A 22,461-nucleotide genomic window follows, 5' to 3' on the forward strand; every position below is an offset into this window, starting at 1 on the left:
TTATCAAATATAAGCATTCAATTCTGTACTATCATTCACTTCACTAGGAGTTATTATAAATATTACTTTATCTGATTCTCTGAGAAACTTTCATGATTATTTAGAGGAATGTTCAAACTTGAATGTGCAGTACGGCAATTTTCATCAACTTTATTAATGGAAAAATATGCAGTAGTTCTGTCATGGCCTTTATAACAATTCTTACTACCTTTTTATGGTTGAGTTAACCTTGTCGTTCATGATTCTATTTTAGAAGGGGCTACCAATGCTGACATTAACAGATATATCATTTTGCGTTTTCTTTTACCAGTATCCAAGGCATAGGCATATGACTCATCTTTATCAGTACGTATTGTGTTTTGTACACTGCTTTGGTAATCCGTCATTACTTTCATCTACAACCCTAAATGATATGAAATTGTACATTAATTATTTGCTTTCCAGACAACCTTCCAGATTTATTTTGTCGCTTTTTCCATCAAAAATAAAAATGTCAACAAGGATTTGCTCTTAATGTTATCAAATACACAACATAATAATTATTCCTCATTATTTTTTAAAAAAATTAGCCTAAATTTATATGCTAATAAAAAATATTTTATAATTTGCATATAAGTTTCATTAGTGTTTAATGTCATTTTTGTTATTTAAATAGATAGCATTTTTTTTACTTAACATAAAATATAGACAAGTAATTTGATGCAAGACATACATTAAATTTATCCGAAAAGCTACAATAACCCTATATAATAAACAACAATTTATTTTTTATATATAATTATAATTGATCATATTACCAAAAGGTATAAGAGTCGGTTATTTTAATTTTATTTATCATGATTCTCTAATAAGTGGTTTGCACAGGCCTTCCCAGTTTCCCTTAATACGGAATTCACATGTTTTTTTTACATCCTAAACTAATTGGTAAATCAGATAATTCCCCTTCATGTGATGATAAATCAATTAAAAATTTGACTATCTCCGAGGTGGGAAAAATTTTTCAAAATTATATTGGATACGACTGGGCTTGGAAACTCAAAATTTATATTAGCTTGCACCTGACATGGGAATATCTTTAACAAATTATTAAGGGTTGAGCTGGGCTGGATAAACTTTTTAATAATTATATGCTTTCTAATATTGTGAGCTTGGATCTGGCATGACATCTATCGTAAAAAAATGAATAAAAATCTCATTCCCCGTCATTTTTGACGGGCTTTCTACTAGTTATATATTATCTTTCAGTTATTAAACTTTATATGAACTTATTATTTGATAATGGTTATATTTAAATTTTATTTATATACTTAATAAATAAATATATGTTGTTAATAATTGTATCAATATTTAATGAACAGTTGGAAAACTAATAATAACTTTTATTTTGAAAGATAATTTTTCCATAAAATATATAAAAATTATTATATTTGAGTTATATAATAAAATTATAATAGAAATGATATAATATCTTTTAAGAGTAGGAATAGGAATATTTTTTTAAATAACTATAGGGTTTTCATTTTATTTGTTGGCATTATCAGCTATTATTCAATAATAAATAACAAATAATAGTAACATTATGTACAGAATCATTAGACCTAGGGATAGCAATTTCATTAAGGTATGATGCAGTTAATTTTATATACATATATAAAATAATACTGTTCCGAGATGTCAATTTTTAGATTCCAAAAATAAAAAAATATTTTATATTTTTGCCTTTTAATATTTAACATTTGTCTGTCAATTTTAAAATTGACTGAGAATATTTGGTAATATGATCATTATTTTCTTTTAACCATATATATTGTTTGACATATGGTAGATCCTTATTTTCCAGCACCTTTTAATGTTACGATCTGAGTTATTGTAATATATTTATTGTATGGTTTAAGAGAAAATTGACAGATATTCCAAGAGAAATTGCAGAGATTATTAGCAGTGTAATATTTTGAAGAATAAAATAAAGAATTGGATAATTTTGTAAAAATTGTCCATTTACTAATACTTCAATTACCATTAAATAATTCAATCTATTATAATATAGTGTTGTCTATTTTCTCATAACTTCAATTGTAGAATGTATGTTATTCATAACTTATTATAACATTTTTGATGAAATGAATAACATTTTTGTTTTACTTATATATAATTTGACTATAATTGTAGTTAACCTCCTATTATTTGATAACTTAAATATCTTTTTATTTTTTTCTATTGTAATTTAATATCAATTTCTTAAATTTAATTTTATAATTTGTAACTAAATAATAAATCATTTGGAAAGGTGGTGGTTTGTTTAAAATTTAAATTAGGATGAACATATTTTCAGCATGGTACTTTGATGTGTATTCATGAATTTCATATAATGATAGGTAAATCTGATATTTCTCCTTCATTTGATGTTAATTTTGAAAAATTTTCCCAATTAATATATACATATATTAGACAGATTTAATTTTATAAACCCCTTACTATTTGTCAGGATCCAAGGAAAAAATTAATTATTCTGAGTTTTCCTGGGCTTGGGAAATATTTTTCACAATTAATTTGGACTTGGACGTAGCTTGCTAAACATTTTTCAAAAAATTTTTAAATTTTAAATATGGGCTAGAAATTGGCCTAATTTCTTTTGAAGACATGGCCAGGCCTGATCAAAAACCAAGGCCCATGCAACTTTCATATTCTGATTGTTTAAATGCATTGTGACTTTTTATATATATCAGTTCTCAACTACCAAAATTATTAAGGTCTTTGGGGAGTTTGAGATTCCCAAGTACGTGGACCTGTCTTGGGAATTTTTTTTAATATTAGGCATAGGTATAATATTTAACACAGAATATTTATATGGCCCTCAGATAAAGGCTAATTTAAATATTATTTTTATTCAAAAAAATAGTATTCACTCTTAGTCTAAATGGGTTGGCCTTGGTCTGAAGTAGGGGTGAGCTGGGTTAAGATAGAATAAAAAATAGATATGGTTTTTAGAGATTTACCTATCTCCAGGTTTGGGAAAAAATTTTGAAAATTACCATGGGTTGGCCAGGCTTGAGAAAAACTTTTATAAAATTATTATGAGTTGGACTGGGCTTGGAAAATATTTTTATAAATTATATTGGGCTAGGCTTGGGGAAAATTATGAGCTTGGACGTTTGATAATTTTTTTATTATTAACTATGGGTCAGACATTGGCCTAAAACAAGTTATTTTGCAGGCCTGGGCTCGGCCTGATCAAAAAAACCAAGGCCCATGAAAATCTGATTTTTATTGTATTTTTAAATTCATTATGATTATTTAAATGTTTTATTTCAGTTCTCAACTACCAAAATTATTATGATCTTTCCTTGGGCTTAGATAAATTTTTCAAAATTATTATAGCTTTGTACTTTACCTTGGAATTTTTTTTAATATTAAATATTATGTATAAATAAACAGTAAATTTAACATATTGGTATTATCAAGTAAAAGCTTTAAATTTATTCTTACTCAAACCATAGTATTTAGTCTTAGTTTTAATGGATTGAACCTGGCCTGAAGGGGGAGGGGGTAAAAAGAATAAAATTGGATATAATTTTCAAATAACAGGTAACATCTAGCAAAAATATAAGAAGAAAATTCTCATTCCCCCTCATTTTTGACGGGCTATCTAATAGTAATATAATAAATGACAAAATATGAAATTTAGAAAATTGTTCAGAGTTATCAAATTTAAAAAAAATATAATATACTAATATAAAACCCGGCCAAAGGCCTGGCAAAAGCGGGCCGAAGCCCTGCAATTTTTTTAGTTGAGCCCCCTGAGATTGTAAAAGCTAGCGATGCCCCTGCATCAAATGATCCTTTTCGGGATATGTGGATCAATAAAATCAACAGAATTGAGTAAAACAAAATGCAGAGATTAATGGGATAGATGTTAAATTTAATTTTGAAGATATTGATTTATATGCGTCATTAATCGAAGTTAATATATGGACAAGTATTGTAAGACAAAAATTAAGCCAACTTATTATTATTCACATATAGTAACCATGCGAGATTGAACATATCTAATTTAATTTTTATAAGTTATTTATATCATAAGAAAATTGATCTTACTTATATTAATAAAGTATATGTTAAGTATTGTATTGTTTTTGTTATTTTTGTATTTTTTGTAAAATGTTTATTAACATTAAATTTTGTTAAATGTTTATTTTTAATTGTTGATATTTTTATATGAATTTGAATAACGAAAAAATGAGATTTTGGAAAATAAAAAAATGCAATTTCTATATTTCCATAATTACTAAAAAAAAAAGACACTACAAAAAATGGCGCAGTCGAAATTAACTGATTCAAACTTGTGTTACAAAGATTGGTACGACTTATTTAAAGAATTTAAAAACACACAATCAAGGTTAACATTATCACAAGAAAAATCCCAGTTATTAACAACAATAAGATGTGATACTTATAAAAATATTGGTAAATTTATGCGCACCAGATAGTCCAGGAAATGAAGAGGTATTAAAAATACATAACATTTTACTCAAATTTTTTCATCCTACTCCTAATATAATTATAGAAATAATAATTGTAGAAAGATATAATTTTTATCAATATAATCAAAAAAATGAGGAAAAATTAATAAATTATATACAAAATTCGAAAATTAGTAACGACTTGTGAATTTGGGGAATATTTAAATACTGCATTAAGAGATAAATTTATATTCGGAATAAAAAATCCTAAAATTTTGCAAAGATTATTATCTGAAGATGTTATAGACATAAATAAAGCTATTCAAATCTGCAGTAGAAACAGCTATGAAAAATACAAAATTAAATTTATACAAAATGATGAAACTAAAATCGATCAGTTAGAAGAGGAATATAATAATAATATAATTAATATTCAAGAAGTTAATAATGATAAACAATATACAATCCAATTATAATAAGAGCTACAAAAAACCAAATCTCTGCCACTCCGGCGGCGGAAACCAGGGAAAATTGTTTTTTCAAGAATGCCTCTTGTTATAAATGCAACAAAATTGGGCACATTGCTCGAGTCTGTAGAAAAGAAATAGTGAATTTTATTAATAATAAAACAAACGAATATAATCCAGAATTTTAGGTGGATGTTAAAATAAACAACAGCGATATCAGAATGGAATTAGATACTGGAGCTGGGGTAAGCATAATTAACGAAATACATTGGAAAAATAAACTTAATTGTCCTGGATTAACAAATTGCATGCTAAAACCTCAAAGTTATACAGGAACCAATATACCACTGTTAGGTCAGACTGTAGTAAAAGTACAATATAAAGTACGAACATTAGAACTACCTCTGATAATTACAAAAGGATATACCAAAAATCTCATTGGAAAAAACTGGATAACTAAATTTCCCAATATGACTGAAATATCTGAAAGGACAATACAAATAAATAACATTAATATACAAAATAAATTTCCTCAATTATTTACCAAAAAAATGGGCTGCTTGAAAGATTTTAAGGCACAAATATATATGAAAAACGAGAAACCAATTTTCTGTAAATAATGTCCCATACCATACGCATTAAAAGATATAGTTGAAGAAGATTTAGACAGATTGCTAAAAATAGGAGTAATAGAAAAAAAAATAATCATTCACTTTATGCATCACCCATAGTAATTGTTCAAAAGAAAGATAAAACATTATAAATTTGCGGGGATTTTAAATGAACTATAAATCAGGATATTTATATTGATTCATACCCAATACCAAGAATCCAAGATTTATTAGCCAGTTTGGGAAAAGGAGAAGAATTTTCAATATTGGATCTCTCAGATGCCTATTTTCAAATTAAAATGGGGGAAGAGTCTCAAAAATATCTTGTAGTCAATACGCTTAGAGGATTATTTAAATATACATGAGTACCTTTTGGTATATCGTCTTCTCCAGCAATATTTCAACGAGCCTTGAGAATTTATTAAAAGTTTTAAAGGAGTAGCTTGTTACTTAGATGATATTATAATAACCGGGAAAAATAGATAGAAGCATGAAACAAATTTAAAAAAGGTACTAAAATGTCTAGATGAAAATGGAATCAAGCTAAGAATAGAAAAATGTAAATTTTCAAACAAAATGTCGAGTACTTAGGACACAATATTTCAAAAAACGGGATTACAACTATCGAAAAAAATACTGAGGCAGTAAATAAAGCACCAGAACCAACAAATTTAAAACAATTACAGTCATTTCTAGGGTCTGCAACATACTATTCAAAATTTATTTCAAATTTTGCAGCCAAAGCCACACCATTATACTAATTATTAAAAATAGCAGTAGTTTGGAGATAGACTAATGAATGCAAAGACGCGTATAAAGAAATAAAGTAGAAATAAGTAGTACTCCAATATTACATCATTATGATCCAAAAATACCCATTATATTAGAAACAGAGTCAGACATAGGAATTGGGGCAGTAACAACACATATAGAAGGGGGTAAGGAGAGACCAATTGCATTCACCTCAAGAACACTAAATGCAGCCGAGAAAAATTATAGCCAAATAGAAAGAGGGTTACAAAATTCAAAGAATTTATATATGGCACATTACAAACAGACCACAAGCCATTAATGAGTTTATTTTATCCAAGAAAAGATAACTACATCTACTGCCAGAATACAAAGACGCGCTTTATTATTAGCAGGTTACCAATATGAAATAGAATTTAAAAGTAGTCAACAACTAGCCATTGCTGATATGTTATCTCGATTACCTATACAGGGAACCACAATATCAAGAAGGAACATTAAATCAAATACAGGTGGGAGAACAAACACCTTTAAATAAGTGAGATTAAAAAAAAATGCAAGATGATGTACTCTCTAAAGTGTACAAGTTACAGTAGATGGATGGCTTATAAACTAGGATACATGTTTAAAGAAATATAGCCAAAGGAGAGGGGAAATTACAACATAGAGAGGTTGTTTACTATGGAGAACTAAAATGATAATACCACAATAATACCGAAATAACATGTTAGACATACATCAAGGACATATTGGAATTGTAAAAATAAGATGAGAGCAAGACAATATGCGTGGTGGCCTAATATAAACAGAGTTGCCAGGTCAAAATTTTTAAATTGCGGGAGAAATTTGGTATTATGCGGGAGAAATATGAAAATTGCGGTAGAAATATAAAAATTGCTAAAAAATAATTTTTGCGGGCCTATCCGCCTATTATTTTTTATAATTAGTTTATATAGCTACAAAGTCGGTAACTATTTTTCAAAATAAAATAACATCTTGATTTATTAAAATATATTAATTTATAAAAAAAACCAACTATCTTTTTTAAATATAAAAGAATGTAAACAAGATAAAATTTTATAAAAAAAAACGATTTTAATTTTACAATTAAAAATATATTACTTGTGAATGTCCCGCAAAACTACCGCAATTCGAAATCTACCGTGTGTGTGTATAACATTATAGGGAGGCGCTTAATTATCACGTATCACGTTTAATATATAAGGTAATATTGTACTCATTTCTAATTATTTTATTTATTATTGTTCAATCACATTATTATAATCAGCAGGAGAGTGTATGCACATCCATTGCAAAACAAAAATATTCTCCAAAAATAAGAAATAATACAGATACAACTACAGTTGCGGCAATTGTAATCATTTACAGTGTGATGATTTAATGAAACATATCGACGATTAAATTAAAACCCATCCATATAAAATTATAATCTTTGCAAAAATAATTAAAATATAGACATAGCATTATTGAAATTTCTTTTATTTATTCCTTTTGTTATTTTAATTATTTTTGCAAAGATTATAATTTTATATGGATGGGTTTTAATTTATTCGTCAATATGTTTCATTAAATCATCACAACACTGTATCTTGTAGTACAATCTTCACAGAGATACTTATCATCACAATGTTGGTAGAATCTTTTTCCCATAATATTTAACAACTCTAATATAAATGTAAGCTATACTTGTAGAACATAAATGAGCAAGGCTATCATCAATGTTTTAGGACTTAAATCCAGGAAGTCAATTCTTGTAGATTTGAAAGATGTGCATACATATGCAATTCTAATAGATGCATCTAATAAGGGAAATATTAAAATATTTCCATTCTCCTCTATTTCAACAAAATTAAGGTCGTTTCAATAAAACTATTAAATATTTCCCCTAAAATAGTGAAAAATCCAAAGACATAGCTAACCATATAATGGTAAATATAGCAGATTCGAGATTATCAATAAATTGCAAGTCAACACTCTGATTTGATAATGCCTCAGTGAATTTGGTAAAAACAGAGTGTATTTACAGAATTGAGTCAGCACAATGTTGGTTGCGATATGTTCCTAATACCCGTCATCTTAGAATTTTAAAATTTTATAAACCGTTAAAAAAATATTTTTTAAATAAAGATTATAAAAGCTGGCCTAACATTTTGAAAATTTTTTTCAATAAATGTAGGAAATCTACTACATGCTGTTAATGTGTAGTTGCAATCAGAAGAATCTTAACAAAGATTCACAAAATTATGCTGCAGATGTGTTCATCTTTACAGTTAATAATTGACAATAAATTTTATGGCGCCATTGCTATATCTTAATTATATTTTATTTGAGATTTTTAAATAATAGAACTAAATGTTTACAGTCGATATAGAGATCAATGACATTAATACTATAGACTGCCGATTAATGTATTTTAAGTGACAAAATTGAATTGAGTAGCGGCCATTTTGTGTTTGGATCTATAACGCAAGAAACATATGATAATTTCAAAAATTTTAGGTTTATTTTTATTATGTAGTAAACTAGATCTTCGAGTTACTAGCATATACTTTGAACACAAAGATATCAGGAAATCTTCACATATCACAGCCCTTCCCGCAATACACTATCTCAAATCGATTACTTTATAAGCAATAAATCATCATGTGTTTGGATAAAAAATATAAAAGTACTACACCAGATCATATTTAATTCAGATCATAAGCCTCTTGTCTGCTACATGGTTATTGATCCCAAACCCTGGCACAAGAGAAAAAAGAATATGGGAAATATTAATTTAAAAAAGCCCAAAGTTGATATTGAGTCTCTTAAGGACGAAAACATAAAAAATAACTTCACAAATCTCATTCGAGAAAAATACCAAAATATAAAAACCTCCCTCCCAATGCTACCATTAGAGTCACTTTGGGAAATTACCCATAATATCTTTACTGACGCGGCCGTCGCCTCTCTACCAAAAAAGGGTAGATGCCCAGATTGGTTCTCACGAGATTCGTGTAATATGATTACTAATCTAGCGGGAAATGGTCATTTTAAGAGAAATAAAACCAAATATTTATTAGGAGACATTAGTCATAAACTAAGGAATGAAAAAAGGAAATTCCTAGAGGATCGCACAAGAGAAATTAATAATTTTTTTAATTCAAACGACACATACAAAGCCTTCAAGCTACTAAAATCATTAACGTACGACAGGAAGGGCATAATATCAAAACTAAAATACGAAAATAAAGTGATAACAGACCCGAAAATCCAAATGAATATTTGGCAAACCCACTACGCTAATCTTTTCAGTGGAAATAAAACCCCTTCGGATAAGGATACTAATTCTAACACAGATCTCAATAACAAAACCCAACATGACAAATACCTGTTCCTACCCATTCTTTCCCAAAAAGATCAACTCCCTCCCACCCTATATGATCAAAGTTCCTCAACTCTGAATTGGTCCAGTATCCCTCCCCCAAAACACGATCAATGCCCCTCAACTTCGAAATTATGGCCCCCAAACCGGTTCGCTGATCACACGAAATTTATACACTGCTCTTCCTCGCCTAATCATCACATTTCATGGCATACATTATTAAATAGTCATAGTAATAATGGGACCCTTGAACAAAATCCCACAACTTCGAAGGAATGGCCTCCCATACAAATTAATAATAAGGTAAAGAGATGCAGTAATAATACCCCCCCCCCTTTTACAATCAGCTTAAATAAAAACGCACTAAAACAAAAAACAAACCTCAGATGTACAAAATCTGAAAGAGGTTCACCCACCGATAAAAGGTGAAATAACAAATATAATCAAAAAACTGAAGAACCACAAAGCGTGCGGGCAGGATTCCATCTATAGTGAATACCTAAAAACCGACTCAGTTTTAAGCGTTGAAATATTTTCCCGGTAATAAACAGTGTGTGGTACAAAGGGACTTGCCCCAAAGAATGGATTACAGCCATATTGATCAACTTCCCAAAAACGAATAATCCTACTTCCCTGGAGGATTGGAGGTGTATTTCATTAAACTCAGTCATCTATAAGATTTTTGCTAATATAATACTAAACAGAATAAGATGGTTTATCGAACCCAAATATGTAGATTCAATAGTGTCTTTTAGAAGAGGGCATAACACATTATAAGCAATTCTCGCGGCTAAAATTCATTTGGAAAGGGTGAATGTACGGAAAAGCCAATTAATAATGGTCGCCTTAGACTTCGAGAAGGCATTTGATTCAATTATACACTCCAAATTATGGAGTACACTAGAGGAAGTAGGCATACCTAATTCCTTAATAAATTTGGTAAAGACGATCTACAAAGATTACTCTATACAAATCATACAATCAGATCTAAAATCTGCAAAAATTCCAGTCAAAATAGGTCTTAAACAAGGGTGCGTATTATCTCCCATTTTGTTCAACCTCATTATAAACTGTATACCGACAGATGGGACAAAGGTGAAATAAATATTTTAGCCTTCGCCGATGATCTATGTCTGATAGGTATATCAGAATTAGACCTACAACATATCATTGATTTAAAAATAATAGAGGCTGGCCTATTTGGGTTAAAATTAAATATAAGGAAAACGAAAATGCTAACTTCATTATATACTTCCTCGCAGACAAATCTTACATTAAACGGTCAAATAATAATGGTAGTATCCCAATTAAAATATCTAGGCGTTACAATAGATAGGAAGGGAAGTACAAAGCAAGATCAATGCTTAAAAATAAATAAAACAAGAACCAAATACAGAATGCTCTCAAAAATATGGACCTCCCGACAGATATCAATTCCGCTAAAAATAAGACTTTTTAAAACTCTTATAATACCATCCTTATATTACGGTATTGAAACTTGGAAGGATTCCTAAATAGGGAACAGAAAGACCCAAACATTTATAAATAAATGCCTTCGATACATAACAAATACCTATTACCCTAGAAACACATCAAACTAATTCCTATGGACGAGATGCGATCTGCTCCCCGTCTATAAAATGATACAATATAAAAAAATAGAACTGATGGGCCATATCCTACGACATAAATCCAACAACTTAATTTATCAAACATTAGTAAATATTCCGGAGGAAAGGTTTCATAAGCCTTTCCTGTCGTACAAAAACAGCTGGTACGGAAAAATAACAAAATCCTTTCGACCTATCCTGGGTTTTCCTAGAGAGAGCGTCGACCGACAGAAAAATTTTCAAATTCATTCTCAGCCTAATTTATGAGCATATGTCCAATAACTGCTGAGTAGGGTAATAAATTAAATAATATTATTCAAATATCATAATTATGAGCTTTTAACATTCCTTTAAGGGTAAATAAATAATTAAGCACAGATAAAAAAACAGGAAAGAAAACAGAAATATATTAAACACAGATAATAAAACAGGAAAGGAAACTAAACCTCATAAGAAATAAACTTTTTAACCCACAATTTTTAATCTTCAGAGCTAAATTTAGGCAATGTAATTAATCTTCGTGACTAATCGTAAAGAATAAATTAATCCTAATTAAAAGAGACTGTTGTATTTGGTACTTGAAAATAGAGAAAATAAATAACAGTTATTCCATTACTATTTCTTTTCTTCGTTAGTAGAGGTTAATGCTTCAATCAGTTCCGTAGCCGAATTTAAGAATAAAAAGTTATTCACGAAAAATCAAAAATAAACAAATAATGGCGACGTGCCAAAACAAAAACTATAGGAGTACTAAACATCCGGTTTTCGCCATTATTTAGTGCTTAATTATTATATTTAAATTCCGTAATTTATTTTGTTAACCGTCATATGAAAAAATTGTAACACGCTAAACAAATTTTTAGAGGTCAAATTTCGGCTGGAAAATTATGAAAGCACTAACGATGAAACTTATATCACTCTTTAGTGATTCGTTAGTAGAGGTTAGTGCTTTAAAATCAGTTTTGTAGCCGAATTTAAGAATAAAAAGTTATTCACGTAAAAACAAAAATATGGCGACGTGCCAAAAAAAAAACTATAATAGTACTAAACATCCGGTTTTCGCCATTATTTAGTGCTTAATTAGTATTTTTAAATTCTGTTATTTATTTTGTTAACCGTCATATGAAAAAATTGTAACATGCTAAAGAAATTTTTAGAAGTCAAATTTCGGCTGGAAAATTATGAAAGCACTAACGATGAAACTTATATCATTCTTTAGTGCTTCGTTAGTAGAGGTTAGTGCTTCAATCAATTTTGTAGCCGAATTAAAGAATAATAAGTTATTTGCGAAAAAAAGAAATAATGGCGACGTGCCAAAACAAAAACTATAATAGTACTAAACATCCGGTTTTCGCCATTATTTAGTGCTTAATTAGTATATATATATTCCGTAATTTATTTTGTTAACCGTTATGAAAAAACTGTAACACGCTAAAATAATTTTTAGAGGTCAAATTTCGGCTGGAAAATTATGAAAGCACAAACGATGAAACTAATATCATTCTTTAGTGCTTCGTTAGTAGAGGTTAGTGCTTTAAAATCAGTTCCGTAGCCGAATTTAAGAATAAAAAGTTATTCACGAAAAATCAAAAATAAACAAATAATGGCGACGTGCCAAAACAAAAACTATAGGAGTACTAAACATCCGGTTTTCGCCATTATTTAGTGCTCAATTATTATATTTAAATTCCGTAATTTATTTTGTTAACCGTCATATGAAAAAATTGTAACACGCTAAACAAATTTTTAGAGGCAAATTTCGGCTGGAAAATTATGAAAGCACTAACGATGAAACTTATATCATTCTTTAGTGCTTCTTTAGTAGAGGTTAGTGCTTTAAAATCAGTTTTGGAGCCGAATTTAAGAATAAAAAGTTATTCACGTAAAAACAAAAATATGGCGACGTGCCAAAACAAAAACTATAATAGTACTAAACATCCAGTTTTCGCCATTATTTAGTGCTTAATTATTATATTTAAATTCCGTAATTTATTTTGTTAACCGTCATATGAAAAAAATGTAACACGCTAAACAAATTTTTAGAGGTCAAATTTCGGCTGGAAAATTATGAAAGCACAAACGATGAAACTAATATCATTCTTTAGTGCTTCGTTAGTAGAGGTTAGTGCTTTAAAATCAGTTTTGTAGCCGAATTTAAGAATAAAAAGTTATTCACGTAAAAACAAAAATATGGCGACGTGCCAAAACAAAAACTATAATAGTACTAAACATCCGGTTTTCGCCCATATTTAGTGCTTAATTAGTATTTTTAAATTCTGTTATTTATTTTTTTAACCGTCATATGAAAATATTGTAACACGCAAAAGAAATTTTTAGAGGTCAAATTTCGGCTGGAAAATTATGAAAGCACTAACGATGAAACATATATCATCCTTTAGTGCTTCGTTAGTAGAGGTTACTGCTTCAATCAGTTTTGTAGCCGAATTTAAAAATCGAAAGTTATTTGCGAAAAAAAGAAATAATGGCGACGTGCCAAAAAAAAAACTATAATAGTACTAAACATCCGGTTTTCGCCATTATTTAGTGCTTAATTAGTATTTTTAAATTCTGTTATTTATTTTGTTAACCGTCATATGAAAAAATTGTAACATGCTAAAGAAATTTTTAGAAGTCAAATTTCGGCTGGAAAATTATGAAAGCACTAACGATGAAACTTATATCATTCTTTAGTGCATCGTTAGTAGAGGTTAGTGCTTCAATCAATTTTGTAGCCGAATTAAAGAATAATAAGTTATTTGCTAAAAAAAGAAATAATGGCGACGTGCCAAAACAAAAACTATAATAGTACTAAACATCCGGTTTTCGCCATTATTTAGTGCTTAATTAGTATATATATATTCCGTAATTTATTTTGTTAACCGTTATGAAAAAACTGTAACACGCTAAAATAATTTTTAGAGGTCAAATTTCGGCTAGAAAATTATGAAAGCACTAACGATGAAACTTATATCATTCTTTAATGCTTCTTTAGTAGAGGTTAATGCTTCAATCAGTTCCGTAGCCGAATTAAAAAATAAAAAGTTATTCACGAAAAATCAAAAATAATGGCCACGTGCCAAAACAAAAACTATAATAGTACTAAACAACCGGTTTTCGCCATTATTTAGTGCTTAATTAGTATATTTATATTCCGTAATTTATTTTGTTAACCGTTATGAAAAAATTGTAACACGCTAAAGAAATTTTTAGAGGTCAAAATTCGGCTGGAAAATTATGAAAGCACTAACGATGAAACTTATATAATTCTTTAGTGCTTCGTTAGTAGAGGTTAATGCTTCAATCAGTTCCGTAGCCGAATTAAAAAATAAAAAGTTATTCACGAAAAATCAAAAATAAACAAATAATGGCGACGTGCCAAAACAAAAACTATAGGAGTACTAAACATCCGGTTTTCGCCATTATTTAGTGCTTAATTATTATATTTAAATTCCGTAATTTATTTTGTTAACCGTCATATGAAAAAATTGTAACACGCTAAACAAATTTTTAGAGGTCAAATTTCGGCTGGAAAATTATGAAAGCACTAACGATGAAACTTATATCATTCTTTAGTGCTTCGTTAGTAGAGGTTAGTGTTTTAAAATCAGTTTTGTAGCCGAATTTAAGATTAAAAAGTTATTCACGTAAAAACAAAAATATGGCGACGTGCCAAAACAAAAACTATAATAGTACTAAACATCCGGTTTTCGCTATTATTTAGTGCTTAATTAGTATTTTTAAATTCTGTAATTTATTTTTTTAACCGTCATATGAAAATATTGTAACACGCAAAAGAAATTTTTAGAGGTCAAATTTCGGCTAGAAAATTATGAAAGCACTAACGATGAAACATATATCATTCTTTAGTGCTTCGTTAGTAGAGGTTAGTGCTTTAATCAGTTTTGTAGCCGAATTTAAAAATCGAAAGTTATTTGCGAAAAAAAGAAATAATGGCGACGTGCCAAAACAAAAACTATAATAGTACTAAACATCCTGTTTTCGCCATTATTTAGTGCTTAATTAGTATTTTTAAATTCTGTAATTTATTTTTTTAACCGTCATATGAAAATATTGTAACACGCAAAAGAAATTTTTAGAGGTCAAATTTCGGCTAGAAAATTATGAAAGCACTAACGATGAAACATATATCATTCTTTAGTGCTTTGTTAGTAGAAGTTAGTGCTTCAATCAGTTTTGTAGCCGAATTAAAAAATCAAAAGTTATTTTCGAAAAAAGAAATAATGGCGACGTGCCAAAACAAAAACTATAATAGTACTAAAGATCCGGTTTTCGCCATTATTTAGTGCTTATTTATTATATTTAAATTCCCTAATATATTTTGTTAACCGTCATATGAAAAAATTGTAACACTCTAAACAAATTTTTAGAGGTCAAATTTCGGCTGGAAAATTATGAAAGAACTAACGATGAAACTTATATCATTCTTTAGTGCTTCGTTAGTAGAGGTTAGTGCTTCAATCAGTTTTGTAGCCGAATTAAAGAATAATAAGTTATTTGCTAAAAAAAGAAATAATGGCGACGTGCCAAAACAAAAACTATAATAGTACTAAACATCCGGTTTTCGCCATTATTTAGTGCTTAATTAGTATATATATATTCCGTAATTTATTTTGTTAACCGTTATGAAAAAACTGTAACACGCTAAAATAATTTTTAGAGGTCAAATTTGGGCTAGTAAATTATGAAAGCAATAACGATGAAACTTATATCATTCTTTAATGCTTCTTTAGTATAGGTTAGTGCTTCAATCAGTTTTGTAGCCGAATTTAAAAATCAAAAGTTATTTGCGAAAAAAAGAAATAATGGCGACGTGCCAAAACAAAAACTATAATAGTACTAAACATCCGGTTTTCGCCATTATTTAGTGCTTAATTAGTATATTTATATTCCGTAATTTATTTTGTTAACCGTTATGAAAAAATTGTAACACTCTAAAGAAATTTTTAGAGGTCAAAATTCGGCTGGAAAATTATGAAAGCACTAACGATGAATATCATTCTTTAGTGCTTCGTTAGTAGAGGTTAATGCTTCAATCAGTTCCGTAGCCGAATTTAAGAATAAAAAGTTATTCACGAAAAATCAAAAATAAACAAATAATGGCGACGTGCCAAAACAAAAACTATAGGAGTACTAAACATCCGGTTTTCGCCATTATTTAGTGCTCAATTATTATATTTAAATTCCGTAATTTATTTTGTTAACCGTCATATGAAAAAATTGTAACACGCTAAACAAATTTTTAGAGGCAAATTTCGGCTGGAAAATTATGAAAGCACTAACGATGAAACTTATATCATTCTTTAGTGCTTCTTTAGTAGAGGTTAGTGCTTTAAAATCAGTTTTGGAGCCGAATTTAAGAATAAAAAGTTATTCACGTAAAAACAAAAATATGGCGACGTGCCAAAACAAAAACTATAATAGTACTAAACATCCAGTTTTCGCCATTATTTAGTGCTTAATTATTATATTTAAATTCCGTAATTTATTTTGTTAACCGTCATATGAAAAAAATGTAACACGCTAAACAAATTTTTAGAGGTCAAATTTCGGCTGGAAAATTATGAAAGCACAAACGATGAAACTAATATCATTCTTTAGTGCTTCGTTAGTAGAGGTTAGTGCTTTAAAATCAGTTTTGTAGCCGAATTTAAGAATAAAAAGTTATTCACGTAAAAACAAAAATATGGCGACGTGCCAAAACAAAAACTATAATAGTACTAAACATCCGGTTTTCGCCCATATTTAGTGCTTAATTAGTATTTTTAAATTCTGTTATTTATTTTTTTAACCGTCATATGAAAATATTGTAACACGCAAAAGAAATTTTTAGAGGTCAAATTTCGGCAAGAAAATTATGAAAGCACTAACGATGAAACATATATCATTCTTTAGTGCTTCGTTAGTAGAGGTTACTGCTTCAATCAGTTTTGTAGCCGAATTTAAAAATCGAAAGTTATTTGCGAAAAAAAGAAATAATGGCGACGTGCCAAAAAAAAAACTATAATAGTACTAAACATCCGGTTTTCGCCATTATTTAGTGCTTAATTAGTATTTTTAAATTCTGTTATTTATTTTGTTAACCGTCATATGAAAAAATTGTAACATGCTAATGAAATTTTTAGAAGTCAAATTTCGGCTGGAAAATTATGAAAGCACTAACGATGAAACTTATATCATTCTTTAGTGCATCGTTAGTAGAGGTTAGTGCTTCAATCAATTTTGTAGCCGAATTAAAGAATAATAAGTTATTTGCTAAAAAAAGAAATAATGGCGACGTGCCAAAACAAAAACTATAATAGTACTAAACATCCGGTTTTCGCCATTATTTAGTGCTTAATTAGTATATATATATTCCGTAATTTATTTTGTTAACCGTTATGAAAAAACTGTAACACGCTAAAATAATTTTTAGAGGTCAAATTTCGGCTAGAAAATTATGAAAGCACTAACGATGAAACTTATATCATTCTTTAATGCTTCTTTAGTAGAGGTTAATGCTTCAATCAGTTCCGTAGCCGAATTAAAAAATATAAAGTTATTCACGAAAAATCAAAAATAATGGCCACGTGCCAAAACAAAAACTATAATAGTACTAAACAACCGGTTTTCGCCATTATTTAGTGCTTAATTAGTATATTTATATTCCGTAATTTATTTTGTTAACCGTTATGAAAAAATTGTAACACGCTAAAGAAATTTTTAGAGGTCAAAATTCGGCTGGAAAATTATGAAAGCACTAACGATGAAACTTATATAATTCTTTAGTGCTTCGTTAGTAGAGGTTAATGCTTCAATCAGTTCCGTAGCCGAATTAAAAAATAAAAAGTTATTCACGAAAAATCAAAAATAAACAAATAATGGCGACGTGCCAAAACAAAAACTATAGGAGTACTAAACATCCGGTTTTCGCCATTATTTAGTGCTTAATTATTATATTTAAATTCCGTAATTTATTTTGTTAACCGTCATATGAAAAAATTGTAACACGCTAAACAAATTTTTAGAGGTCAAATTTCGGCTGGAAAATTATGAAAGCACTAACGATGAAACTTATATCATTCTTTAGTGCTTCGTTAGTAGAGGTTAGTGTTTTAAAATCAGTTTTGTAGCCGAATTTAAGATTAAAAAGTTATTCACGTAAAAACAAAAATATGGCGACGTGCCAAAACAAAAACTATAATAGTACTAAACATCCGGTTTTCGCTATTATTTAGTGCTTAATTAGTATTTTTAAATTCTGTAATTTATTTTTTTAACCGTCATATGAAAATATTGTAACACGCAAAAGAAATTTTTAGAGGTCAAATTTCGGCTAGAAAATTATGAAAGCACTAACGATGAAACATATATCATTCTTTAGTGCTTCGTTAGTAGAGGTTAGTGCTTCAATCAATTTTGTAGCCGAATTAAAGAATAATAAGTTATTTGCGAAAAAAAGAAATAATGGCGACGTGCCAAAACAAAAACTATAATAGTACTAAACATCCGGTTTTCGCCATTATTTAGTGCTTAATTAGTATATATATATTCCGTAATTTATTTTGTTAACCGTTATGAAAAAACTGTAACACGCTAAAATAATTTTTAGAGGTCAAATTTCGGCTAGAAAATTATGAAAGCACTAACGATGAAACTTATATCATTCTTTAATGCTTCTTTAGTATAGGTTAGTGCTTCAATCAGTTTTGTAGCCGAATTTAAAAATCAAAAGTTATTTGCGAAAAAAAGAAATAATGGCGACGTGCCAAAACAAAAACTATAATAGTACTAAACATCCGGTTTTCGCCATTATTTAGTGCTTAATTAGTATATTTATATTCCGTAATTTATTTTGTTAACCGTTATGAAAAAATTGTAACACTCTAAAGAAATTTAGAGGTCAAAATTCGGCTGGAAAATTATGAAAGCACTAACGATGAATATCATTCTTTAGTGCTTCGTTAGTAGAGGTTAATGCTTCAATCAGTTCCGTAGCCGAATTTAAGAATAAAAAGTTATTCACGAAAAATCAAAAATAAACAAATAATGGCGACGTGCCAAAACAAAAACTATAGGAGTACTAAACATCCGGTTTTCGCCATTATTTAGTGCTCAATTATTATATTTAAATTCCGTAATTTATTTTGTTAACCGTCATATGAAAAAATTGTAACACGCTAAACAAATTTTTAGAGGCAAATTTCGGCTGGAAAATTATGAAAGCACTAACGATGAAACTTATATCATTCTTTAGTGCTTCTTTAGTAGAGGTTAGTGCTTTAAAATCAGTTTTGGAGCCGAATTTAAGAATAAAAAGTTATTCACGTAAAAACAAAAATATGGCGACGTGCCAAAACAAAAACTATAATAGTACTAAACATCCAGTTTTCGCCATTATTTAGTGCTTAATTATTATATTTAAATTCCGTAATTTATTTTGTTAACCGTCATATGAAAAAAATGTAACACGCTAAACAAATTTTTAGAGGTCAAATTTCGGCTGGAAAATTATGAAAGCACAAACGATGAAACTAATATCATTCTTTAGTGCTTCGTTAGTAGAGGTTAGTGCTTTAAAATCAGTTTTGTAGCCGAATTTAAGAATAAAAAGTTATTCACGTAAAAACAAAAATATGGCGACGTGCCAAAACAAAAACTATAATAGTACTAAACATCCGGTTTTCGCCCATATTTAGTGCTTAATTAGTATTTTTAAATTCTGTTATTTATTTTTTTAACCGTCATATGAAAATATTGTAACACGCAAAAGAAATTTTTAGAGGTCAAATTTCGGCAAGAAAATTATGAAAGCACTAACGATGAAACATATATCATTCTTTAGTGCTTCGTTAGTAGAGGTTACTGCTTCAATCAGTTTTGTAGCCGAATTTAAAAATCGAAAGTTATTTGCGAAAAAAAGAAATAATGGCGACGTGCCAAAAAAAAACTATAATAGTACTAAACATCCGGTTTTCGCCATTATTTAGTGCTTAATTAGTATTTTTAAATTCTGTTATTTATTTTGTTAATCGTCATATGAAAAAATTGTAACATGCTAAAGAAATTTTTAGAAGTCAAATTTCGGCTGGAAAATTATGAAAGCACTAACGATGAAACTTATATCATTCTTTAGTGCTTCGTTAGTAGAGGTTAGTGCTTCAATCAATTTTGTAGCCGAATTAAAGAATAATAAGTTATTTGCGAAAAAAAGAAATAATGGCGACGTGCCAAAACAAAAACTATAATAGTACTAAACATCCGGTTTTCTTCATCAAATATTTTATTAATTATACTGTATCTAATAATTCATTTTTTTTATAAAGAATCTGTATCTAGATTCTATTTCTGTAGGACCTGCTCAACTCAGGAATGTAATAAATTAAATTTAAACATGTTGACATTAAGATTATCAAATAACAAAATTTTTAGAGAATTACTTGTAAATGTCTCTTTAAGTTCGAGGATGATATTTTGGAAGATGATATTATCTTCTTACAGAGACGGCATTTGGTGCTGATCATATTATAATAGTTGCTTTCATCCATTTCACATAAAGTAAAATACTTACGTAATTTCAAAAATGGTAAAATATTCTCATTCTCACTTATATCTGCTGTTACATCAATAGTAGAAGCAATAGAATCTTCTAAATCTATAATGGACATTTACATTTACCTATTAAAATAAATATTAATATATTATTATAAATTTATATTAAATAACTTGTAAGAGCTCTAAATCTCGTAAAATTTAGGAAATGAATAAATATATCTATAAAATAAATAGTGGAATGGAAGTTGATAATGGAAGTTGATAAAATATGAAGATAGATATTTTTTTTTAAAAATAATATTTTAATTTAATTTTCAAAATTTTTATTTTATTTATTGCTTTTTAAGTAAAAAATTAATTTTTAAAAAGATCGGGATCGAATTTTAAACAAAATGATCTCGATCCTCAATTTAAGTCAGAATCATAAATCTCGTAAAATTGACAAATTTGCGATCGAATCCAGGTTCGTCGATCTTTTGATTCGATCTTTTAACAACTCTTTTCTCTAACCAGACAATTGGAATATAGTTCACAAGGTCCGTTTCCAATCTCTGCATTTTCATGCCAACCATAAACTGATCACGTAAACGCTAGCCGATATCATTTGGATATTAACAACGCTTACATTATGCTAAATTTTATCCGCAAATTGAGTTAAAATTTCCTATGTTTATTAAAAGTCTAACAATGTTAAATCTAAACGAAAATGTTTTCGAAGTCGGTTTAAATATTTTTAATCACATTGACTTGATCTCCTTATAATTTTCAATAGAATCAGGGTAACATCCACGATCAACTGTTCAATATTTTTATTACCAAAAAATGTTATAAAGATATCTTTATATTGAGATTCAGCTTGAGTTATATTTAATTTTTAAATAAAAACTGGCTTCACAATTAGGAAACGGGATATTGAACTCTTTCCAATTTATCAAATTTAACAATGAAAAATTTGCCAGTTTTCTTTTATATGCTTAATCACCATTATTTTAGGATACATAAATTCCAACCATTAAAGGTTATATCACCTTCATTTAAAGTCATATCATCACCACTTAAGATTAAAATATCAATTTAAATATTTTTTTTACCTGTTCTAATAGAAAACTACGGAAGACTGCTATGGTAAATTAACATAATAGCCAGTAGTGACTTTATCATATTATGTGTATTCAAAGTTTATTTGTTCCTTTTTTTAATAATTGCTCATTAATTAAATTATATGTGACGAAAAGAGTAGTAAAATATATAACTATTCTTTCAGAATAATAAAAACGATTTGGGTCCGCTGTCTCGAATATTAAAAAGTATCAAAAATACAAATAAGCTAAAATGGCGACCAATATGGCCCCTAAAGGTTGAAGCGAGAGATTTTAAATTATAAATATAAAATTAAAATATGGCCGCCAAAAAATTTCAATCGGTTACTACATATGAGAGAGATTTTATAATTTAAATTAATATTAAATTAGTAACGAATTATTAGAAATTTGTAATTTAATAAAGTAAATAATACAATTTAAATATTTATTAATTAATTGATATATAAAAAAATTAAATATAGGATTGTTTGTAGTATTTAATATAATGTAATCAATATAATTAAATTTAATATAATAGTTAATA

The sequence above is a fragment of the Gordionus sp. m RMFG-2023 genome, chromosome 1 (genome assembly GCF_954871325.1).
Source record: "Gordionus sp. m RMFG-2023 chromosome 1, tfGorSpeb1-WG-v2, whole genome shotgun sequence".
Taxonomy (NCBI): domain Eukaryota; kingdom Metazoa; phylum Nematomorpha; class Gordioida; order Chordodea; family Parachordodidae; genus Gordionus; species Gordionus sp. m RMFG-2023.